The following is a 27,014-nucleotide window of genomic DNA, read 5'->3' as shown; positions in this document are numbered from 1 at the left end:
AAAATGATCTGCTCATTCAATCGATTTAAAAACGCCGAATCATTTGGGAACGAAACGAATGTGATTCACTGACTCATTCACTCAGTTGGTCAAACACTGATTCATTCAGGAGTCAAACAGGACTAGCTGTGTTTTGTTTGGAAACGCGTTTATTACTTATCTGATTTCTGTGACAAATCTGTAGCACTATTGTGTCTTTTTAAAACGCTTAAAACCTAAAATTGTTAGCTGGGTATTTATTTAGTAAACATTTAAGATTTTTATTGTTATAATATACAATTTTACCTTTAAAAACTTCTCGCTAATGCCATTAGATGACGATAAAATTGCATCTATGAGTGATACAATGATCTTTTCATTCAATCGATTTAAAAACGCTGACTCGTTTAGGAACGAATGTGATTCACTGAATCAAACACTCATTCGTTGAAACACTGATTCAATCAGGAGTCAAACACCGGACGTGAGTTTAGCGTTCATCTGATCTCCGCGGCAAATCAGCAGCACTTTTTCATCTGTTTAAAACGCGTGAAGACTTCAGGATTAACTTCAGGACTTTACTACGAAAATACTGAATGCATATGTTGAAGAAACATCGAGATATTGCAACAAATGCAGAGCCCGCTCGGTTCGAGGCTGTTCAGCGACAGGTAGGTCATGATTCAGATTCATTAACGGACGCTGTGTTGTGAAAATGAGTTGAGGAATGACCAAAATGGAGTCGTGATGCACAGTTGGGCTAAATTCATGTGAAACACTGCTATAATGACTCTCTGTATTGATTTAGAGTTGTTGTTGCCACTTTAATAATGTATTCTGATTATTATACATAGTATTGTGGTGATATTGTACATACTAAGAAACACTTAGTAAAGATTTTGCCAGAAAAAAAAGTGAAGAAACCCAGTAAAATGACTAGTATTGTACAGGAGACTGTCTCAGAATGATATATTGATAAACATATGACATTTAATAATAGTTAAGTGTATGAGTGTGTGTGTGAATGAGTGTGTATGCATGTTTCCCCGTGATGGGTTGCAGCTGGAATTGAGGTAAAGTTGATTTTACATTCGCACATTCATTAATTTTAACGGTCTTTCTACATTAGTTACCATTTGCAAATGACTTTTTCTTTTTTTTAGAAATCATAACGTTATTATTAAGGAGAATGTCCGAATGTGTGAGTATTAAATCAAATTTACCTCAATCAGTAACTGCTGAAATACCATCAACTGCAAAACCACAGTAGATGAATATACTCCAGACTAGCTTTTAGAAACGTTTAGTTTTCTACTTTATTTCTGTTGCTTTACGATGTTAACGTCAACCCGACACTTTATTTGTAGCAATAATAATAATAAATTTAGCTAAAGTTTTATATTCACGCATTCATTTAATGAAAATTATGCCTAGTACAGACTGCGTGATTTTAGCCCCGATTTTGGCTCGCCGACAGGTTTTGAGAAATCGCCGACAAATGCCTGAAATCACAGGCAAATCGCTGCTCGTGCACGTGAGTGACAATCACACAGTATGAACTATCAAAGACGCGATCTGAGAGAATCGCCGATGAGTCGCCGATGCCTGTGAGATATTTGGCATGCTAAATATCTGTAGCTGTCAGCGATTCAAATCATGCCGTGTGAAATGAGTTTTGACTGAAAATAACATCAGCAATCGCCTACAGCCAATGAGAGAGCGGCATTCACTTGTGTGTGTGTGTGTGTACCTGCTGCAGGCCAGCGGGAGGCTGGGGGAGAAGTTAAATGCGCTCATTTATCAGTTTATTTAGACTCACTAAATGGAGGAAAAACTAGTGTAGGTTTGACAGGACTCAGGAGCAACCGTGTCTGTTTGACGCTTCATTCAGAAAGAAATTAGTTTATTATCAACTTAAGTTGAGGAGAAATGGCTAATTCCCTTTAAACCCAGGTGAGCAAACATGTACATTTTCTACCCCATTAAAGGCTTCTTTCTCATTATGTAGTTAATAACAAAAGATATACGACGTGTTTTTGGCTGTGAGACGTAGTTTGGACGAAGTTGTCGGCGATTCTTCCTATAGTAAAGCCATGCAATGTGAAAGTCCCTGTCGCCGATCCATCTTGCAGTGTAAACAAAGCAGCGACGAAACGCTAGCCCAGATAGTCATGCAGTGTGAAAACATCTGAGACACGACTACTTTGAAAATCCTGCAGCCTGAACTCGGCATTAGTGACAGCCTCTCTGTATTGTTTACCACAGTAATTTGAATATTCGTTCTGAAATCGCATGTAAATACGACAACATTAACACTATTTATTTCAGTGAAGAACTTCTATAGTCACGGCTGCTGATGTGATTTCACTATTTAAGGTCTGCAAATAATATTTTCCTGAAATTGTATTCTTAAGGAGAAAGTCTGAATGTGCGAATATAAAACCAACTTTACCTCAATGCGGCTGGAAGAGCATATGCTGAATAAGTTGGCGGTTCATTCCGCTGTGGTGACCCCACATTAATAAAGGCACTAAGCTGAAAAGAAAATGAATGAATGAACTTATTAATGGATGTTACCTCCCTATATCACGTGTCCTGGATTGTGTGTGTGTGTCTGCAGCTGGATGTATCTCGACAGCAGAGACGTATTTTAAATCTTGTATAAAGGGGCATAATAAGTCCCTCACAGTACCACGAGTCCACAATAAGGGATAAAAGCTCCACAACTTCTGTTTCTTGCTGACTTTAAACCCACTGGATGTTTGCGTTCAGTGTTTCTCTGCTCATATGCAGATGTGTGTAAAGCCGCAGCTGAATGAATGACTGCCGCTTGTGTTCATCATCAGAATAAAACACTGAGAGCAGTTGGCAGAGTCTCAGCATGACTGCAAACCAAACGGCCTGTATAGTAAATGAAGCGTCTGCAGAAGCTCAGCCGCTCCTTCTCAATGCTGTTCTCTGCTGTAAAGCTGTTTATGGCGCTCACAAACATCTGCAGCGGCCTGACATACTGAACAACTGTGAGGGCATGTTTCTGTGCTCGTCTTGTTGCTGATGATCGTCACTGTTAGCTGAAAATAACCCAGGACGAGTCGAGATCACTTCATATTTGTGGCACTTTTAATCAGTGCTGCTGTAGACCTGTTATTTATCATCGCGCACTCAGTGTGTAGGTAATATTGGCTGTTAATAGTGCTGGGTGGTGGCACTGTGGCCTCACATCAAGAATGTCGCTGGTTCGAGTCCCGTATGGGTCAGTTGGCGTTTCTGTGTGGAGTTTGCATGTTCTCCCCGTGCTCGTGTGGGTTTCCTCCGGGTGTTCCGGCTTCCCCCACAGTCCAAACACATGCGCTATAGGTGTAAATAAGTCACTATATTTCCTGCAATAGTTACAGTGTGATTCATTAACTGGTGTGTGTGTTGCGAGCACGCATATGTGTGTTTGTGTGTACATAAGTGTGTGTAAGCCTGTCTGTATTTGTGCATATGCGTGTGTTGGTATGTATGCATGTGTGTGTGAGTGCATATGTGTATGTATATGCATGTGTGTGTATAAAAGTGTGTGTGCACATGTGGGTGTGTGTGTTTGTGCATTTGCATGTGTGTGTGCGAGAGTGTGTGCGTGTGTGTGTGTGTGTGCGAGAGTGTGTGTATCCATGTGCAGCTTTGTGTGTATGTGCGTGCATGCGTGCGTGTGTATGTGTATGTGTTTGGTTGAGAGTGTGTATGCCAATGTGCGGTTCTATGTGTGTGAGTGCATATGTGTATGTACATGAATGTGTGTGTATAAGTGTGTGTGCACGTGTGTGTGTGTGTGTGTGTGTGTATGTTTGTGCATTTGCATGTGTGTGTGTGAGAGAGTGTGTATCCATGTGCAGCTTTGTGTGTGTGTGTATGTTTGTGCATTTGCATGTGTGTGTGTGTGTGTGTGTGTGTGTGTGTGTGAGAGTGTGTATCCATGTGCAGCTTTGTGTGTGTGTGTATGTTTGTGCATTTGCATGTGTGTGTGTGTGAGAGTGTGTATCCATGTGCAGCTTTGTGTGTGTGTGTGTGTGTGTGTGTGTATGTGTGCCTGTTTGTATATGTGTATGTGTGCATATGCGTGTGTTGGTGTGTATGCATGTGTGTGAGTACATATGTGTATCTACATGCATATGTGTATAAGTGTGTGTGTGTGTTTGTGCATTTGCATGTGTGTGTGAGAGTGTGTGTATCCATGTGCGGCTTTGTGTGTATGTGTTTGTGTGCGTGTGTGCGTGTGTGCGTGTGTGTGTGTGTGTGTGTGTGTGTGTGTGTGTGTGTGTGAGAGAGAGAGAGTGTGTGTATCCATGTGCAGCTTTGTGTGTATGTGTTTATGTGCGTGTGTGCGTGTGTGTGTGTGTGTGTGAGAGAGAGAGAGTGTGTGTATCCATGTGCAGCTTTGTGTGTATGTGCGTGCATGCGTGTGTGTGTATGTTTGGCTGAGATTGTGTATGCCAATGTGCGGTTCTATGTGTGTGAGTGCATATGTGTGTTTGCACATGCATGTGTCTGTGTGTGCATATCTCTTTGTGTGCATGTGCAGGTTTGTGTGTGTTTAATGTGTGCGCATGTGTACATGCGTGTTTATGAATGTGCAGGTTAGTGAATAAGTGTGTGTGTGTGTGTGTTGGTGTGCATGTGCAGGATGTGTGTTTGTGTGTGAATATGTGTGTGTATGTGTATGTGTATTTGTTTCTATGTGTTTGAGTGAGCGTGTTTGTCTCTGTGTGAGTGTGTGTGTGACTGTGAGTGCGTTTGTTTCGATGATTGTGTGTGAGACATGAGTTGATCAGTCAGAGGATGTGTCTTTCTCTCAGTGTAATAATGAAGAGCTGCTCTTTACTGGAACCTGTAGAGCAGCAGGAGTGTGACGGTAATAAAAGCAGTGGATATTCAGACACACACACACACACGCACACACACACACACGGGAAGATCTGTGTATGACACACATACAGAGACATTCACACACGTGCACATTCACAAATGCACAAGCACAGACACACATAGAGACATTCACACACATGCACATTGACTCACACACACACACACTGTACATTCACACAGATGATTGTTGACTCACACACAGATCCTGTATAATGCTGCGCTGCCCCTTTAAGACCTAAGCAATGAGAAACACCTCTGTCTGCCTGTCTTTCTCCAGATCTGTCTGTCTGTCTCTCTATTCTGACTTTCAGATGAGAAACTCTGTCCATCCTTCACCTTCACCAGTGCTCTCCTCTTCTCCATCCCTCTCTCATTAAACACTCATCAGTTCTGGCTATATTTAACTCACTCCTCACTCCTCCCGCTTATTACAGACAACTCAAAACTAAACCACCAAACTGTTCTCTCACTTCAAAATAAATATATATATAAAATATACTTAATTTGTTTACCTAATTAATTTATAATGATTTAATAAAATAGGGAATATTTTTCTGATGCTTAAAAGTTTAAATTAATTAATTAAAATATTATCAAATTTATTATTTAAACAATATGAGTGTCTTTTTAACAATTAAGGTACATAAAAAAACTTAACTTTTAATAAAAACTAGTTCGCCAGTGCTATTAAAAAAAAACTAAATTAATTTAAAAGGATACCAGAAACAATCATTTAATCAGTAATTAAAAATAAATAAATACATAAAATAATATAAAAAGGTTTTAAATTGCTAATTTGCAACTCGTTGATATCCCATCAGGTATATAAGGTTAGTTTCTTTCTCTGTGAGTAAATTAAAATAATTATCAGAGCATTTTTTTTTCACCAAAGCAAACAAATCAAACCACAATTTCTCAAACAAAATTAAATAAATAAATAAATCTGCTTTATTTTGATCAGGAGGTAGTAAACAACATGTCCAGGTCATACCAAATACCAAAGCAAAATAAATAAATGTCCTTTATTATTAGAGAATGAACAAATAGAGCCTATTTTTATGGCTAATTAAAATCATTTAACCCTTACTCTCATTACCACAGTGCTCCAGATGTTGTTTTCCTTAATGATCACGAAAACAATGACACAACACTGAACATTTTAATGATCCTAGAAATAGCCTTTATTCTCTTTTCGCATAATCTGTTCACTTTGTAAGATGATTTATATGGACACGTCATGAGCAGGATTTCATGTAGCAAATTATTTAAAGAAAACATTATCATTTTTATTGTATATTTAAAGAAAGTTAAGATTAATATTGAGGGAAAATGATATATATATCACCGGCCACTTTATTAGGTACACCTATCCAACTGCTGTTGATGCAAATGTCTAATCAGCCAATCACATGGCAGCAGCTCAATGCATTTAGGCATGTAGACATGGTCAGGATGATCTGCTGCAGTTCAAAGCGAGCATCAGAATGGGGAAGAAAGGGGATTTAAGAGACTTTAAACGTGGCATGGTTGTTGCTGCCAGATGGGCTGCTCTCAGTATTTCAGAAACTGCTGATCTACTGGGATTTTCACGCACAACCATCTGTAGGGTTTACAGAGAATGGTCTGACACAAAGGAAATATCCAGTGAGTGGCAGTTCTGTGGGCAGAAATGCCTTGTTGATGAGGCCAGAGGTCAGAGGAGAATGGCCAGACTGGTTCAAGCTGACAGAAAGCCAACAGTAACCAGAGGTGGGAGTAAGTCACACATGTGCAAGCAAGTCAAGTCAAGTCGTAGCTTGTTCTAGCAAGTCACTTTCAAGTCAATCTAATTATATATATATATATATATATATATATATATATATATATATATATATATATATATATATATATATACATGCACAACACGCAGCCACAGACACACACTCTCACTGAATAACATACACAATATAGCAGACTCTAAATCACACATCAAGCCACACACATCTTTCGCTCTCTCACAGACACACACACACACAAATTCACACGCAGTCTCACTCAGAAACATACACACACAGACACACACCAAAAAAAAAAAAAATATATATATATATATATATATATATTTTTTTTTTTTGTGTGTCTGTGTGTGTATGTTTCTGAGTGAGACTGCGTGTGAATTTGTGTGTGTGTGTGTGTGTGTGTGTGTGTGTCTGTGAGAGAGCGAAAGATGTGTGTGGCTTAATGTGTGCTTTAGAGTCTGCTATATTGTGTATGTTATTCAGTGAGAGTGTGTGTCTGTGGCTGCGTGTTGTGCATGTATGCGCACACACACACACACTACTGTATAAGTACCAAATTACTCACACACACACACACAGTCGTTTGTACTCCAGTCCAAACTGGTGCAGCTGAATTTCTTTGCTGAGTTGCTGAAAGATTTTCACGGTCGTCTCAGGATAAGCGCTGATAAGTGAACGTTCTGAAGTCTTATTAACGTCTGGAATAAAGAGCGACACCACGAGCTGCAGGCGACGCTCCACAATCTGTGAGAGAACAGCCTCGGCCGCTGGCGTTCAATCACAAATCACACACATCTGCATATTCCTCTCGCTCTGAGACGGAGAAGTTCAGCTCAAGTTTCTGCGCAGATGCTCTGGTTCCTGCATGTTTTCAGTGTGGTGAACGTCCCGGTGGTGTGTGCAGCGTTATTTAAACTCCTCCCCCCTACAGCACCTTTCCTCTATGTTATTAAGCTTAATATGAAGCAATTATTTAATTTTAATATAGCGTTATGAGAAAACAAGCAATTGCGAGTTTAATTGGTGTTGTTTTCACCGAGCTAACCTCTGTTCTCCTCCCCTTCATAAAAACACACATTTTGCTCCTGAGCAGAGAGATGGAAATTAAATTTTCTTTCATCTTCTTGTCATTGAAATGCATGTTGCGGAGGAGAATGAAAAAGGGCTTTTTATAATAAACATAACCTACTAATGTGTTTTACCCGTGTTCATTTCGGTAATTAGTGATTTAATGGGAGTTTGAGGTTTTTAAACGAATTAAATTCACAGCGGAGCGTGAAACAGCGGGGCGTGCGGTTTGCAGAGGAAGATGAAGCTCCGGGATGCTCTTCTTCATCACAGGCCACAACTATACTGAGTTTACAGACCGCACTGCATGGATTGTGCACATACAGTTCAAGTATGAATATGTTTTTTTTTTTTTAATTTCTGTTCAACGGAAAGAAGATTTTTTGGTAACACTTTAAAGTAACTACACACTTTCAACCATTAATTAAGCATTAGCAAATAGTGAATTCATTATCTGTTAAGCATTAACTCTACATTAATAAAGCTACAAATACTGTATACTTGACTTATAACCACATATATAATGTGCTTAATAACTTAACTTAATAACATTACTAAATGAAGTATTGCATTATTTACAAACCAGTTATTTAAGCATAGTTGCTGTTTTTTAAGATTAAGTGAGATGAGTAAGTAAATGATTAATAAACTATTTAAATGAACATAAGTTTTATTATTCAGGCATATACTAATAGTTCGTTTGTATGTTAATAAATGCTTTATTAACCCAACTTCATGCAGTTTTGTGACCTAATCTAAAGTTAGGACTACTGTTGCTTTATAAATCCCTAATAAATGGCACATAAAATCTCAGTTATGTTCTAAACAGAAAATAAACAAGTACATAAACAACTTTATTGATTTCTATTCATTTAAAAATCCCAAAAATGAAACCGTATCAAATAAAAAATAAATCTTTGCAATATTTTGACACTTCTGTCATTCAGCAGTGTCTACACTTTACAGTAACTTTATTTTTTAGATAAGATCACAAAGATTGTTGTTTATTAGATACTGAGCCTTTAATTGTCATTTATAATGGGTTTATAAAGCATGAATAGTCCTCACTTTAGATTAGGTCACAAAACTGCATGAAGATAAGTTAATAAAGCATTTACTAACATAAATAGTAACCATTACTATATGCCTGAAAAATAAGATCTATAATTGTTAATTTAAATAGTTTATTAATCATTTACTTACACATTCTGAGTGATCTTTAAAGTCACCAACTACTCTTGAATACAAATGGTTTGTAAATAATGCGATACTGAATTTTGTAATGAAAAATTAACCAGTCACAAATTATGAAAATACAATTATTAAGCACATTATGAATATGGTTATAAGTCAAGTTTAAGTCGATTTTTTTTTTTTTGCCTCCAACACACTTTTATAACTCATTTCTAATAACTGATTTATTTTATCTTTGCCATGATGACAGTAAATAATATTAGACTAGATATTCAAGATACTTCACTACCTGACAAATGTATTGTGGCCTATGCAAGTTTTAGGAACAGCTAATAATAAGTTGACTTCTAGTTGATGATTTGGTGTCAGAAGTGTCTCATATGAAAGGTGAAGGCCTCTAGATTTTGCTGATTTGAGCTCAATAAAATCTGATCATGTCTTGATTATTAATGATTTGATGAGGACAGTGCGGTCTGACTCTGCTCAGACTAAAGTCTCATCACTGAACAGAAATAATGTCCAGTATAGAATATAAAGTCCTGCTGCAGTGGAGACAGAATGAATATTGTGTCTGACTCCATCATGAGCTTGGAGGACTGCATCCATACATCTCTGCACTGACTCACATCACTGATTAATAAAGTCATCTGGAATGAAGAAGAAAGCCTTCAGCAGGACTCCCAGAGTTCATCAAGAGTCTTTGTGTTCATCTTCAACACCTCCTCTTTCATCATCAGCTCCATAATGTTCATGTCTGGTGACTGGGCTGGCCAATCCTGAAGCATCTTGAGCTTCTCTGCTTTCAGGAGCTTTGATGTGGAGGCTGAAGTATGAGGAGCGCTATCCTGCTGGAGAATTGTCCCTCTCCTGTGGTTTGTAATGTAATGGGCTGCACAATGTCTTGATATCTCAGGCTGGTGATGTTGCAGATTTCTCGCACGCCCCCATACTGAATGAACCCCAAACCATGATTTCTCCTTCACCAAACTTGACTGGTTTCTGTGAGAATCTTGGTCCATGCTGGTTCCAGTTGGTCTTCTGCAGTATTGGTGATGATTGAGATGCAGATCAACAGATGATTCAGCAGAGAAATCCACCTTCTGCATCTTTTACACATGATCAACTAGAAGTCCAGGTATTATTTGCTGCTTTAACAACTGAGATAGACGACAAGACTTTTGTCAGGTAGTGCAGCATTCAGATTAAAGTGGCATGTAAAGGCTTAACTAGGTTAATTAGGGTAAAGTTAGGGTAATTAGGCAAGTCATTGTATAACAGTGGCTTGTTCTGTAGACAATCTAAAACAAATATTATTTAAGGGGGCTAAAACATTGAGCCTAAAATGGTTACACATTTTTTTAAATTTTGTTGTACACTGAAAAAAACTATTCAAAGATGATTCCTTGGATTTACTCAATTTTCTTTTACGTTAAGTGGTTGTAAACAGTTTATTTGTGCTGAATTTAAACAAACAAATTAAGTTGAACATTATTAAACTTACTTGTTTGTTTAAATTCAACACAATTTTTTTTTTCAGAAGAAAAAATATTATCAGACATACTGTGAAAATATTCTTGCTCCCTTAAACATCCTTTGGGAAATATTTAAAAAAGCATAAAAAAAATCACAGGACGACGAATAATTCTGTACATTAAACTGAAGCAAATTGTGCTCATTTTATAGCTGCAATGTACTTAAATGCATTGTTAGCAAAGAAAAATTGCACAATAAAGATTTCCTGCAGCGCTTGAGCAACACGGGGAGAAAACAAGACTGCATTTCAAGCATTTTACATTCATTTTGTCATGCGCTATAGGTGAATTGAATAAGCTAAATTGGCTGTTGTATATGTGAGTGTGTGCAGGGGTGTGTGGGTGTTTCCTAGTGTTGGTTGCAGTTGGAAGGGCATCCGCTGCGTAAAACCTGCTGGAATAGTTGGCGGATCTTTCTGCTGTGGTGCCCCCTGATTAATAAAGGGACTGAGCGGAAATGCGAATGAATGAATGAATGAATCAATGTAATTGAAATGAATGAATGTAAGACATATCTTATGTCATATCATATGCAAACACATGCGCATTTCTGTTATTGTTATCCCACCTGAAACCATTAGATTATTTAGAAAAAGTTTAAATTATTTAATTAATAATTTTTCATTATTATTAAAAAATGTTTTCAGAAATAACATTTGCTTTGTTGGGGTTTCATGGTGGATGAGAGCGAAAACTGTTAAGTTCTGCAACGTGTGTGTGTGTGTGTGTGTGTGTGTGTGTGTGTGTGTGTGTGTGTGTGTGTGTGTGTGTGTGTATGAGAGAGAGAGAGAGAGAGAGGTAGAGACAGGGATGATTATAAGTCAGTGCAACCTAACTCCAAAAATAACCTGCAGACTGACTATGTGAACACCTTGCCTATATGTGTGTGTGTTTGCGCATGTGTGATTTGTTGATGTAATTACCTCAAGCAGTTTGTCCATTAATGTGTCCCTCAGCACATCACACCACACACATACTTACATACACACATCTGGGCTGACGTCTGCAAACCTGAGTGAGAAAACAACACTCATACTGTGTAGATAGATAGATAGATAGATAGATAGATAGATAGATAGATAGATAGATAGATAGATAGATAGATAGATAGATAGATAGATAGATAGATGGACGGATGTACGGACGGAGATAGATAGATAGATAGATAGATAGATAGATAGATAGATAGATAGATAGATAGATAGATAGATAGATAGATAGATAGATAGATAGATAGATAGATAGATAGATGGATGGATGGATGGATGGATGGATGGATGGATGGACGTACGGACGGAAGGAGATAGATAGCCCCCCTTTGAATATTTTTTTCTGTTTAAAAAAAATTCCAAATGATGTTTAACAGAGCAAGGAAATTTTCACAGTATGTCGGTTGTTGTTATTATTATTATTATTATTATTATTATTATTATTAGTGTTATTGTTAGTTGAAAATTCACAAATTTATTTTTTTTTGCTTAAAGCTTAATATTTGACTATAAAACATTGTATTAAATTATAAATAAAAGGTCCAATAGAACAGCATTCATCTGAAATATTCAGACTTTAATGTCACTTTTTATCCACTTAATATATCCATAACATATTTAAATACTCTTAATACTAAAATATTGTTTAATCAATACTTTAAAACAGATAAACAAAAGTGAACAACATTTAAATGAATACAAAATGAAAATCTGGCACACACACACACACACACACACACACACACACACACACACACACTTTGCTGATGCTGGCAGCTTCCTGGAAAATAAAGACTCAGTTTAAATCATTGACAAACAGCCAGTACAATCCTTGTGTGCGTGTGTGTGTGTATGTGTGTGAAGGAATGTAAGTATTACTTTCCTCAGTGGATCAGGAATCTCCGAGGACGATATCCAGCTGAAATCTGTTCCCAGTGGAGAAAAAAACGTAACATTCCACTGGGATTTACACAGTGATCCAGCTGTTCCGTTCAGCACACACACACAAACACACACACACTGTTTACTTATTCATGAATAAACATTGTGAAATTGTGCTTAGTGGCTTTTTATTATCTCAACAGCATCAGTGATTAATGAGCGTCACGTTTAACAAGGTAAAAAATCAACAGCAGGATTATTCATTATGAAGATTCAAGGCTTGACCTGTGGAGTTACACAATTAGGCGGTGTTAGATTCTGACGGTATGATAAGATTGGATAAAAACATCATGGTTTCACTGTATTGTGATTAATACTCTACAATATGCTCTTTTTAATTGTCTGGGTACTGTTTTTCCCCATTGAACACAGTATATTTTATTTTAAGAAACATTTTTTTTATATTTTGCAGCAGCAAACATGTCAGGCTGAATAATTAAAACTAGATTATTAAAGTTCGTCGAGACAAACTTTAGGCTGGCTTGAGAAAGCTTAGACTCAAAGTTTTTTAAGCAGTTTTAAGTTTAAAGTAGCTTAAAGTTTTAAAGCAGTTTTAAATAATTAATATAAAAATAATTTGAATAATTAAAATAAATCATTGACTTCTGCTGTCTTCATTAGTCTTAAAAACACTGATTTCCTTACAACTTGACAAGGCATTTTTGGAGATCTTTACCAATATGACGTCTATCAGATGTTGAATTTGATTGCCATGCCTGATGAATAGATGTATTCGACGATGTAGAGTATTTGACGTGTATATAACGTTGGTTTAAAATGTTGGCTCGACATTGGATTTTGATCACTTTCCAGCACAACCTAAAATCAACCAACAATCAACGTTTTTGTTAATGTTATAGCTTGAGGTTGTGTGGACGTTACCATTATGACATCGATCAGACGTTGGATTTTGGTTGCCATACCTGACGAGTAAATGTCAGGATTTAACGTCTGGTTTAACGTTGGTTTAAGATGTTGGCTCAAGTTGGGCTTCGATTGCCATAACTAAGGAATAAATGTCAGTATTTGACATCAATATAAAGCTGGTTTAAAATGTTGGCTCGACGTTGGATTTTGGTCAATTTCCAATACAATCTAAAATCGATCAACTATCAACGTCTAATGATACTACAGCTTGATGTTGTATAGACGTTACCAATATGTCGTCTATTAGACGTTGGATTGTGGTTGCCATACCTGACGAATAAATGTCAGTATTTGATGTCAATATAACATCTGTTTAAGATGTTGGCTCAATGTTGGATTTTGTTCGTTATTAATATGACGTCTATCAGTCGTTGGATTTTGGTCACCATTAGGGTTGTAACAATACACCGGTATGGCGGTCTACCACGATTTGAACTTGCACGATTATCATACCATGAACAATTGCATATCAACGGTTTTAACCCTTAAAGACTGAGACAGCCGCCCACGGCTAAAAATAAGTATTGCTCTTAAATGTTTAATAACTTTTGATCCGGTGATCCGATTCATACAATTCACAGATTGGCATAAACAAGAGAATCTCAGCTTTCCAGTGCTGTATCACATAATATTCGCGGACTTTCAGAGGCTCCGGAATCAGTGCGGTTACGTCATCAACATTTGACAACGCTGATTTGACAAAGAAACGCTCGTCACTGTGTCTCCGGACAAACCAGACATGATACATTGATGCATTGTCCCTCCTCCATGCCCAGATTGGTTCAAACTCGCTATATCACAACCAATAAGCATAGGTTTCGCTTTTGTTTGTGGACCAACATGAGCTTTTTGAACAACACGGAATGAGAGATAGGCATAGATTTATGCGCGGCTAAATAAAACGCAAAAAAAAAGTTTTTCATGAAATAATTCTCATACTAAGTACTTTTGCATGCACAGCAGCACAGAAACATGACAAAACAGTGACACAGCAAAGACGAACTGCTGCTCTTGCTGTTTTCAAAAGACGCAAATGAAGGTGCAGCTGTTTGTCTGCATTGCAGACAACCATATCCAAATCCATATCCACAGACAACCATATCCATGCTGGCACATAGAACCTAAGGATGTTCCATATTGAATCTAGTTTCGTTATGTAAATATTTATAGTATAGTAAATATTTATATCTATTTTTTTACTGAGGATTTGCACCATGTTTATTTGGACTTTATTTGGACTTTGACACATTATTTATTATTTTCTTATTTTTATTTGTTCATTGTAAGTGGTGTTGTTTATAGTAACTAAAAATATATTATTTGGAAAAACTCAAATTTGCTTCACTGTTCTATTATTTTGTAACATTTGTAACATACCGTATACCGCGAAACCGTCAATCCGTGGTATTGTTTTAGACGATTATCATACCGTAAAAAATTCATACCGTTACAACCCTAGTCACCATACTTGACGAAAAAATGTCATTATTTGACATTTGATTAAATGTTGGTTTAAAGTGTTAACTCAACATTTGATTTTGTTCACTTTCCAACACAACCTAAAATCAACCAACAATCAACGTTTTTTAATGTTACAGCTTGTCGTTGTGTGGACGTTACCAATATGACATCGATCAGACGTTAGTTTTTGGTTGTCGTACCTGACATCTCAATGTCAGTGTTTGATGTCAATATAACGTTGGTTTAAGATCTTGGTTCCACGTTGGATTTTGGTCACTTTTCAACACGACCTAAAATCAACCAAGTATCAACGTATAGTGATGTTACAGCTTGACATTGTGTGGACGTTACCAATATGTCTATCAGACGTTGGATTTTGGTTGCCATGCCTGACGAATAGATGTCAGTATTTGACATTTGGTTTAACGTTGGTATGAGATGTTGGCTCGACGTTGGATTTCGGTTGCCATACCTGATGAATAAATGTTAGTATTTGACGTCTATATAATGCTGATTTAAGATGTTGGCTGGATGTTGGATTTTGGTCACTTTCCAACACAAACTAAAATCAACCAAATATCAACGTATAATGATGTCACAGCTTGACGTTGTGTGGACGTTGTTAATATGACGTCTATCAGATGTTGGATTTTGGTTGCCATACCTGACAAATAAATGTTAGTATTTGACATTTGGTTAAACGTTGGTTTAAGATGTTAACTCAACGTTTGATTTTGGTCACTTTCCAACACAACCTAAAATCAACCAAATATCAACGTCTAATGATGTTACAGCTTGACGTTGTGTAGACGTTACCAATATGACGTCTATCAGATGCTGTATTTTGGTTGCCATACCTGACGAATATATTTGACATTTTTTTTTAAACATTTGTTAAAGATGTTGACTCGATGTTGGGTTTTGGTTGCCATACCAGATGAATAAATGTCAGTATTTGACGTCAATATGATGTTGATTTAATATGTTGGCTCAGCACTGGATTTTGGTCACTTATCCAACACAATATATATATATATATATATATATATATATATATATATATATATATATATATATATATATATATATATATATATTGCATACATTTAAATGTATTATTTTTCTATTTCTAAAGATGTTTAGCGACTAAAATATTATTTTAATAAATATATCTGTTTTTGTCAAAATATATTGTCTATATTCACTGAGAAATGTATAAGTGTATTCATTTTCAAAGTGGGGTGTACACATTAATTTCCATAGCAAAAAATTTAGCACTTTTAAAAACTTGACATTTCTAAACCATGTTATTACTTGAAACCGCGTATCATCCTATGCCTAGTAACAATAACAAGGTTTTTTTAAAGTGTTCATCATCATCATTATCATCCCTCTATGAAGTCTGACATGAATCCGTCGCTCTCTGTTTCAATACGTCGCACCTTTAATGATATAATTATATTACAATCACACAGCAGCCAGAAAGCGGGAGAGACGGGATCTATTCTGGGCCGTGTATTCTGGTGTACAGACAGTCTGACGCCAGATGGCTCATTCTAATAAATATTCAACCTTAACACGGTTGCTTCCCATGTAACTTCTCTCCCCTTCATTTTTCTTTCTCCTCCCTCTCACTTCCGTGGTTTTCTGAGCGTCTGCCAGCATCCGCCCGTGACGGAGCTTTGTGGACTGATTACTGTACAGTACGAGAGCTCAGGCTGCCTACTGTAGAACAGGCAGAGGATGAGAATTCATATTGTTATACCACAGAACCAAAGAAGTCATGATACTATTAAAAATACCTAAGTTCATTGGAAATTTGGGCCTCAGCCAATGCTACTTTGTAATGCTCATTCATAATGCTAATTTGTAATGCTAATTCAATTGTTTATGATTTAGTGGCTAATTTAAATTAATTTGTATGATCTGATTTATACACTTAAGGACAGAATAAAATCAATATAATACTATAAACAAATACCTAGGTTCACTGGAAATTTGTTCCTCAGCTAATGCTATTTTGTAAAGCTTATCGTACTGCTAATTTGTAACTTTTTGATGTAGCGGCTAATTCATATTAATTTGTACAATCTCATTTGCATATTTTAGCACATAATGAAAAAAAATGCTAAAAATGCCTTTTTTGGGCCTCAGCCAATGTTACTTTGTAAAGCTAATTCATAACATTAATTTGTAAGGCTAGTTCGTAATGCTAATTTGTAACTTTTTTGATTTTGTGGCTAATTCATATTCATTTGTATGATTCGATCCACACTTTTTAGCACAGAATCAAAACAAACTGATAATACAAAAAAATAAAACTAGGTTCTTTGGAAATTTGTGCCTCAGTCAACGCTACTCTGTAAAACTAATTCGCATTGCTAATTCGTACTGTTTTGATTTAGCTGCTAATTCATTTTAATTTGTATGATTCAATTCTTACATTTTTGCACATAATCGCCAGTTCATAATGCTAATTTGTAATGCTAATTCGTAACAGTTATTCGTAATTTTAATTTGTTATGTTATTTCGTAACATTAATTTGTAACGCTGCTTTGTAACGTTAATTTGTAACACTAATTCGAAATTTTTTGATTTAGTGGCTGATTAATATGAATTTGTATGATCTAATTTGTACATCTTAGCACAGAATTACTTTGTAATGCTACTTTGTAATGCTACATTGTAACGCTACTTTGTATCGCTACTTTGTATCGCTACTTTGTATCGCTACTTTGTATCGCTACTTTGTATCGCTACTTTGTATCGCTACTTTATATCGCTACTTTGTAACGCTACTTTGTAACGCTACTTTGTAACGCTACTTTGTAACATTAATTTGTAATGCTACTTTGTAACATTAATTTGTAATGCTACTTTGTAACGTTAATTTGTAACACTAATTTGGAATTTTTTGATTTAGTGGCTGATTTATATGAATTTGTATGATCTAATTTGTACATTTTAGCACAGAATTACTTTGTAATGCTACATTGTAACACTGCTTTATAACGCTTTTTTGTAACGCTACTTTGTTATGCTACTTTGTAACGCTAATTTGTAATGCCAATTCATAATTTTGGGATTTAGTGGCTAATTCATATTAATTTGTATGATCTAATTCGTATATTTTAGTAAGGATTAACAATATACGAGATATTATGCAAAATAGACAATGCTATTGAGTAACATGTGGTAAAATTGAAAACCTTCATTGGATTTACTCATTTTTTCAAGGTATTAGAAGTGGTTGCAAACAATTGATATGGGCTTAATTTAAACAAACAGATTAAATATAGTAATGTGCAACTTTATTTGTTTGTTTAAATTCAGCCCAAGTCAATAGTTTGCTCCACTTTTTCAGTGCACATTACAGTTTCTTAGCAATTACATAACATTGAGTGTTGTGTCCTCTGAGTGTGTTGTTTCTGAGGCGGTGGTCAGTGTGTGGTGTGTATGCCCTGTCTGAAAGGCCTGTCTCTCGTTCTGACAGTGTGTTTAGACGCGGATCATCGCTGTAATCAGCACTCATGTGTCCTCAATCTCGCTCCGTCTCTGATTAATTTGATGACCAGACCCATATCAGAGCTCAGAGCCTAGAGACAGAGCCTTGACAACCATCCTGCAGCCGTCCAATCACAGACAGCCTCTCTCTCCGTGCAGGAAGTGGATTTCTGGGAGATTTCCAGTGCTGGAGGAGTCGAGTGGGTGGACAGGGCCTTAATTCTCTACTGGACACGGTGAAAGATGACTGAGGAGGCATTCGACACACAATTAAAGTCAATATATACTCTTCTTGTTTTTATAGGTATATAGTAGTGCTTGTTATTAACAAAGATGATCCAGTGCTCTTCAATATTCAGTAAAAATGTGTTTGCCCTCATAATCAAATATCATAATGTCCTTCTCTGCCCCTCAAAATGACTTCATTTCTGGTCACATGGACTGCATTAAGGGTGGAGTGAGTCTATTGTTCTTTCAGTCCAATAGGACGGAGCTATCAATCATTTAGTGTGGGGCTATTAGTCATTTAGGGTGGGGCTATCAATCATTTAGGGTGGGGCTATTTGTCATTTAGGGTGGGGCTATTTGTCATTTAGGTTGGGGCCATCAGTCATTTAGGGTGGGGCTATCAATCATTTAGGGTGGGGCTATTTGTCATTTAGGGTGGGGCTATCAATCATTTAGGGTGGGGCTATTTGTCATTTAGGGTGGGGCTATTTGTCATTTAGGTTGGGGCCATCAGTCATTTAGGGTGGGGCTATTAGTCATTTAGGGTGGGGCTATCAATCATTTAGGGTGGGGCTATTTGTCATTTAGGGTGGGGCTATTTGTCATTTAGGTTGGGGCCATCAGTCATTTAGGGTGGGGCTATTTGTCATTTAGGGTGGGGCTATTTGTCATTTAGGTTGGGGCCATCAGTCATTTAGGGTGGGGCTATTTGTCATTTAGGGTGGGGCTATTTGTCATTTAGGGTGGGGCTATCATGCCTTTAAAGTGGGCCTACGAGTCTTACGGTGGGACTGTCAGTAATTTATGGTGGGGTTGTCAGTCCTTTTAGGACAGGGCTATCATTTCTTTAAGGCAGGTCTATCACTTCTTTAGGGCGAGCCTATTATTTCTTTAGGACATGGCTATCAGTCCTCTAGGAGGGGTTATCATTTCTTTAGGACAAGGCTATCACTCCTTTAAGGCGGGGCTATTATTTCTTAAGGACGTGACTATAATTTCTTTTGGGTGGGGCTATCATTTCTTTAGGGCAGAGCTATAAGTCCTTTAGGGCAGGGCTATCATTCCTTTAGGGCGGGGCTATCATTCTTTTAGGGCGGGGCTATCATTACTTTAGGGTATGGCTATCATTTTATTCGGGCGGGGCTATTATTCTTTTAGGAAGGGTCTGACATTACTTTAGGGTAGTGCTATCAGTCCTTTAAGGCGGGATTATCAGTCTTTTAGGGCAGGAGTGTCAGTTTTTTAAAGTGGGACTGTCAGTCATTGAGGGTGGGGCTATCAGTCCTTTAAGGCGGGGCTGTCAGTAATTTAGGGGGAGGCTATCAGTCCTTTAGGGCGTCAGTCTTTTGGCATGAGGCTGTCAGAGCTTTATAGGCTTTTAGGGCAGGGCTATCACTCTATTTGGGCGAGGCCATCGGTTATTTAGGGTGGGGCTGTTAGGGTGTGTCTCTATGCTGCCTTGCTTTCGTCCACTTGTCATTTTGTTAGCAACACCCATCGATGATCCACAGGATGAAATCATGCACTGCCCTACATTTTCTCCTCTCATTTCAGGATCATTTCAATTGGATGTGTCACGATATGGGACAAAAAGGACAGTCTTATCCTCTGTTTGATGCTGACTTTAAAGACAGAATGATTAGAATAACTGTGCCTTCAGCTGCAGTAGTTTTGTCCTCAGGTTGCAGAATTGAGAGCATGGAGGCAGTCTGCAGTGTTTCTGTGAGCTTGTCTGTCCGTGTGATGTGCTGTATAACAGATGAACAGACGTCAGTGGCGCTGAGCCAGCGGTGAAAGTCACTAACACTCTGGAAATGCTGAACTCTGTGAACGAGAAGTGAGGTGTGTTTCTGAGAGCTGAAGATGAACATTTACAAACCTGCTGCTCATCGCTCTAGAGTTTAACAGGGATATTTGTTAGAGGATTTACTCACTATTGAGGTTGTTTTTTCAGTGAATATACAAAAGAAGTTTGTATAATAATTGAAAAATGATTGGAATCTAATAATAATAATAATAATAATAATAATAATAATAATAATAATAATAATATTTAAAAATAAAATATTTAATAATAATAATATTTATTAATAATATTTGATAATAATAATAGTGTTTAATAATAATAATATGAATAATATTTATTAATAATATTTAATAATAATAATAATAATAATAATAAATAATATTTAATAATATTAATAATTAATAATGATAATAGTAATAATACCAATAATATTTAATACTACTAATACTACTATTCTTGCTACCACTACTACTACTACTAATAATAATAATAATAATATTAATAATAATAATATTTTTATTCAGAGTAATAGATATTTTGCATAATTTTAGCCATCAGTACATTAATTTCAATCTTTCATTATTTTCAATATTTGTTACAGAATTTACTCACTATTGAGTTAGTTTTTTCAGTAAATATACAAAAGAAGTTTGTATAATATTTGAAAGGAACATTTGAAAAATAATTTTAATATAATAATAATAATAATATTAATGAATAATATTTAATAATAATAATAATAATAATAATAATAATAATAATAATGTTTAATGATAATAATAAATAATTATGATAATAATAAAATATTCAATACTACTACTACTAATGATAATAATAATAATAATAACAATAATTACAATATATACAATATATATAATATACAATAATAATAATAATGATGAAAAATGTTTAATAATAATAATTAATAATGATAATATTTAATAATATTGAATAATAACAAATAATAATGATGATGATGATGATGATAATAATAATAATAACAACAATAATAATAATTAATAATATTTAATACTACTAATACTACTATTACTGCTACTACTACTACTACTACTACTACTATTACTAATAATATTTAATAATAATATTAATAATAATAATATTTTTATTCAGAGTAATAGATATTTTGCATAATGTTAGATGTCAGTACATTAATTTCAATCTTAATCCAGACGTCTGCATGTTTGACTATATTATACAGCAGTGCGTTTGGCTTGTTTCAGCAGAAGGTCAAACAAATGCAGGATGGATGTGCTTCATAAAGCGAGAAACTGCAGTGGACTGGTTAGCACTGTTATCCGGTTACAGCTGAAATACACACACATGCACACACTTCCAGAGGAGAAGAATCACTCCAGTAATTGTTCTTGTCATTTGTGCTGTAATTTTACTCCTCAATGCCTTGTTTTAGACAGAAATTAATAAAAATGGCATTGGCTTCAGGTGCTGTGCGTCTCACCCCTCTCTCTCTCTCTCTCTTTCTCTCTCTCTCTCTTTAACATTTAAATGATATATTCTTATAGTTGGCACTCATTTTTACATGTGTTGTTATTCTGACCTGAAGTGATTTCCTTCATCATTTTCTATTGCGTCTCTTGTAACTAGATGAACATTTTCTCAGAGGATGACAAATGGACAAGCCATTGCTGCAGCTCCGATGCAAGTTTATGTAGAAAAGTCAAAAGCACTGCAGTGTTTTGGTGTGCTGTGTTTGCCTGAGGTAATTAGTCTGCCGTTACTGAAATGTGAATATTCCATACAAAGTGTGAAGCGGATTGGTTAGTTCCACTTGCATGAATTGCGGTGCGCTCTGGGCTTTCGGAAAAGTTCTGATGGTTTTCAACTAGGGGTGCCTGGAAAATGTGTGCGCATCATGTGAGTGCTGCTTGCCCACCTAGTGCACGTCGCTCCGCTTGCCCACCTTGTGCACGTCGCTCCCATGTGTGCTTTGTGAAAGTCGCACGCCTCCATTAGAAATGACAAACTGACACTATAAGCTTATTGCCATTGCTTTCAAAGCACCCGCACAGCAGCCACATTTTAAAAAAACTATAAAGCTTCATGACAATGGTGTTTGGTCAATAAATATCTATGCGGATTTCATCCCCCAGTCCTAATGACAGCGCATAATATTAGACTAGATATTCTTCAAGACACTAGTGTTCAGCTTAAAGTGACATTTCAAGGCTTCACTAGGGTAATTAGGGTAAAGTTAGGGTAATTAGGCAAGTTATTGTATAACAGTGGTTTGTTCTGTAGACTTTGAGGCCCACTTTTTTCTCTGAATTTTTTATTTTTTTTAAGCTCAAACTGACCGTCTGGAGAAAATGCAAATTTTTAAAGCTTTATTTATTAGTAAAACATTTTTTTGCCTTCTGTTATATCATTTTATGTTAAAAAAACAAACTCTGTGCATGTGTGTGTACGTTTATATATATTTATATATATAGCAGGGCTTGAAACTGCGACCATTTGGTCGCATATGTGCCCGAAATTTTATCTATGCGAACTTAAAATATATTTGGGAGCATTTCTGCGAGTGCTTAAAATTGTTGTGTGCGACCAGTTTTCACTGTAAAATGTTCAGCACATGCGCGGATTCGGGAGACATTCACGCAGAATGCATCTCTAAGCTCTTTGTCTGCACTTGAAAGGCGAAACGCAGCGCTCAGGAATGGTTTAAAACAGTTGTCATGTCAACTTGATGCAGTAAACAAAGCCAAGTCCGTAATGCTTGCCCCGCCTTCTTATTGGCCCACCACTGTTCTAGCACTGAACGCGAATGATTGGTTAATATCAGCTGTCAATCACTCAGCGCCTTCTGGCTTGGGATGACAGAGAGAGCTGCTACCGCGAAACGTTGTAAAGCGCTGAAGATGAGAATGAAGATAACACTGACAGATTTAATTTTAAAAACCATCTAGTTACAAATAATGACACATCTTTATAGTGACCATGTGCTGAATGTTAATCCACCATCTACACTTTTCCAAGAGTAGAAGACTTCCATTGGCTTCAAGTCCGCTATGAAAAGTCTGTGGGATGGAGTTTGCAGGTAACTGTTTGCCACATCTAGCACGAGAGTTTCTGTTTTACCCTTCATATAATCGCCAGATGCTGGCCGCCGTGCAAGTGGCAGATATATGTCAAATTTAACACCACGTACACCATCGCAAACGGGCTTACACTGAGTAAACTAATATCGCTACTCATGAAAAGACCAGTATTGCTATTAACATGTATGCATATAATAAGGTACAGTATGTGTCAAAAGCATCAGTGCAGTATCAGGCAGCGCTTATGAGAACAGCACAGTTATACCGTTAACAGATTCATTCATGTCCAGCAGTGTGTGCAGGGCCGGTGAGCGCTCCGTGTATGCTTTGGTCACTCAGTTATGTTATAAAAATGTATTTTCTTGTGATAACGGGATTTCATTGAGACATATTTTCCTTACACTTGCATATATATATAATTTTTTTTTTTTCTTGTTAGTTTGATTACTGTTGATTTCAAATACAATAAATCTGTTTGTATAAAACTTGTAGTAACGGTGCTCATAATTGGTGGGTGCGACTAAATTTTAGCTGATGCATTTTTGGCTGATGAATTAAAGTTAGGAGCACCGGTGCTACCAAGCAAAAAGTTAATTTCGAGCCCTTTATAGTTGAAGTCAGAATTATTCGCCCCAGTTTGATTTTTTTTTCTTTTTTAAATATTTCCCAAATTATGTTGAACAGATTCAGGAAATGTTCACAGTATGTCTGATCATATTTTTTCTTCTGGATAAAGTCTTATTTGTTTTCTTTCGGCTAGAATAAAAGCAGTTTTTAAAAACATTTTAAGGACAAAATTATTAGTTCCTTTACATAAAAGCTCAGGTTTGATTATCATAATTAGTTTTGTTTACCGAGTTTGAGGTTTACTGCATTATTATTGACACCTTACTGATGTTGATCTATCATTGCACACACTTTGTAACGTTTTATTTATCAAGTTTAAGAGTCTCTTTAACACTTCTGTTTATTTTATTATAAAGAGATATTCTGTTTAAATATTTCAGTTTTTGACTATTAAAACTAATGCTGGTGAATTAAAATAAAGTGATTAAAAAAAAAAACCTAAATGTATTGTTAAAAAATATTCAATAATTATTAATATCGAATGATATGTAACATGATATCATGATAATTTTGTTTGCAATATCGCCCAGCCTTAGCTGCCATCATGGCAAATATAAAATAAATCAGTTATTAGAAATAATTATTGAATTGCCTTCGTTAAACAGAAATTAGAGGATTAAAACATACAGGAGGGCTAATAATTCAGACTTCAACTATATAAAGCTGTAGTGTGGCGCATATAGTTCTCCAGTAACAGTGAATGATTCCTCTGTCAGTCCAGTAGTTTGCTAAAGTGGGCCACGGAGCCGCTGTGCCTCGCGGTGCTCTGGATATTTCTGCTTCGCTAGAGTTTAACTGGACTCACCAGCGATTCTCAGACTAATTAAATTAGCCGCGATCAGAGGTACTGAGGAGCTTTGTACTGGACACAACACTGAGCCGCACGCCTGGAGCTCAGAGACCAGAATCTGCCATTTACAGATTCTCCCACTGACCCCAGGCCTTCATTTGGCTGAGTGAGAGACAATTATCAACTGATAACAAGAGGAGAGAGAGGCATGCATACCGTTGAAGTCCGAATTATTAGCCCTCCTGGATTATTAGCCCCTTGAATTTTGTAAATATTTTAATATTCATTCATTCACTTTTCTTCGGCTTAGTCCCTCGTTTATTAAAGGTCTCCACAGCGGAACTATTCCAGCCTATGTTATATACAGTGGATGCCATTTTAGCTGCAACCCAGTATTGGGAAACACCCATACACACTCATTCACACACATTCTAGCTAACCCAAGTCATCTATAGCACATGTGACTGCAGGGGAAACCGGAGCACCCAGAGGAAACCCACGATGCACATGCACAGCCATAAGGACACTCAGAGGTGTCCAAACTCGGTCTTGGAGGGCCGGTGTGCTGCATATTTTAGTTCCAACCCCAATTAAACACACCTGAACTAGCTAATCAAGCTCTTAGGTATTCTAGAGACTTTCAGGCAGGTGTGTTAAAGCAAGTTAAAGCTAAACTATGCAGGACACCGGCCCTCCAGGCCAGAGTTTGGACACCCCTGCTCTAAGTAAACATATTTAACCTAAAAATTGACTTAACTGACCCATTTAATAACTAATAACTAATTTAAATAATCATATCAGCCATAATCATGTAATAAATAAATGCTTATTCTGATAAATGTTATATTACGAAGATTTCCACACATATTCTTGATTCAGAATTAAGGATATTTGTGGATTCACTCACTATTGAGTTTGTTTTTTTAGTGAATATACAATAGAAGTTTGTATAATATTTGAAAAGGAATATTTGAAAAATTATTTGAATCTAATAATAATAATAATAATAATAATAATAATAATAATTCTTATTATTATTATGAATAATATTTAATAATAATAATGCAAATGTTTAATAATAATATTTAATAATAATAATACTAATAATAGTAATTAATAATGATAATAATATTTAATAATAATAATAATAATAATAGTAATAATAATAGTAATAATAATAATAATAATGTTTTAAAAATAATAATATAAAATAATAATAATAATAATAATAATAATAATAATAATAATAATAAATATTTTAAAAATAATAATATTATTTAATAATAATAATAACAACAACAACTACTACAACAACAACAACAATAATAATAATAATAATAATAATAATAACAATTTATTATATTATTAACAATATTTAATAATAATATTAACATTTAATAATAAACACAAATTAACTAATTGAATAATAAACTAATTTAAATAATAATATCAGCCATAATCATGTAATAAATAATTGCTTATTCTGAAATATGTTCACTATTAGGAAGGTTTCCACACATATTCTCGATTCAGCATCTGAAGTTCAGTATCGGCGACCGGCGCCAGATCCGTACGATCACGACCATCATGCATTACTGAGATGAAGCATCTCTCATTAGCATGATGAACTTTGCAGCGGAAACATGAAAAGTTCAGCTCCTCACAGGCGTAATTATGTGGTAAGCGGTGAGATTATTGAATGTGAAGAGAGTGATGGTGTTCATTTGTGAACGTGTGTCCTCCCTGATGATCTTTCATCTCTGCACACTCTTTCCTGATTACGTCCAAATCAAGAGGTTCCTCCGCTGCCATTAGCGCCGCTTTTGTCCCTGCAGTGGGATGGAGGACGACCAGAGGAGGAAATCTTAGACTTCTTAAAGAAATCTTCGGGAATTTATGGAGCAAGCACAGCTCAGATTAGGTCTAAATTATATATAGTTTGAGCATCGATATTTGCAATGTGTGTATTCGCAGTTGTCAGGATTAGATCTATCAAAGATTAACCCTTAAAGACCTTGAGGTATTTTGTGAACACCTAATGGGCCTATATTAATATTATTTTTTAAAGCAGTTTTATTTTTATGTTAGCAGTCAGCCTCAAGTGTCATATATTATTTTAAACAGGAGAACCTGAAGCTTCAATCTGTATCACTTAAAGGTCCAGTCTAAAATATTTTTTGGTCCAAAAACATATAAACAGAC

At 35.9% G+C, this 27,014-nt stretch overlaps 1 protein-coding gene across 1 annotated transcript in view; it reads left to right on the top strand.

Annotated features, from left to right (window-relative positions):
* The first annotated feature begins 421 nt into the window (after positions 1-421).
* zeb2b (zinc finger E-box binding homeobox 2b) overlaps positions 422-27,014 on the top strand; it is a 232,648-nt gene continuing 206,055 nt past the window's right edge. Inside the window, exon 1 of the mRNA XM_087255789.1 lies at positions 422-650. The gene's annotated coding sequence lies outside the window, so the exon portion shown is untranslated. The remainder of the gene's footprint in view (positions 651-27,014) is intronic.

This window comes from Danio rerio, chromosome 6 (assembly GCF_052040795.2).
Source record: "Danio rerio strain M-AB ecotype USA chromosome 6, GRCz13ab, whole genome shotgun sequence".
In the NCBI taxonomy this organism is placed as follows: domain Eukaryota; kingdom Metazoa; phylum Chordata; class Actinopteri; order Cypriniformes; family Danionidae; genus Danio; species Danio rerio.
The sequence above is the reverse complement of the archived record's forward strand: the minus strand, read 5'-3'. Positions and strand labels throughout refer to the sequence as shown.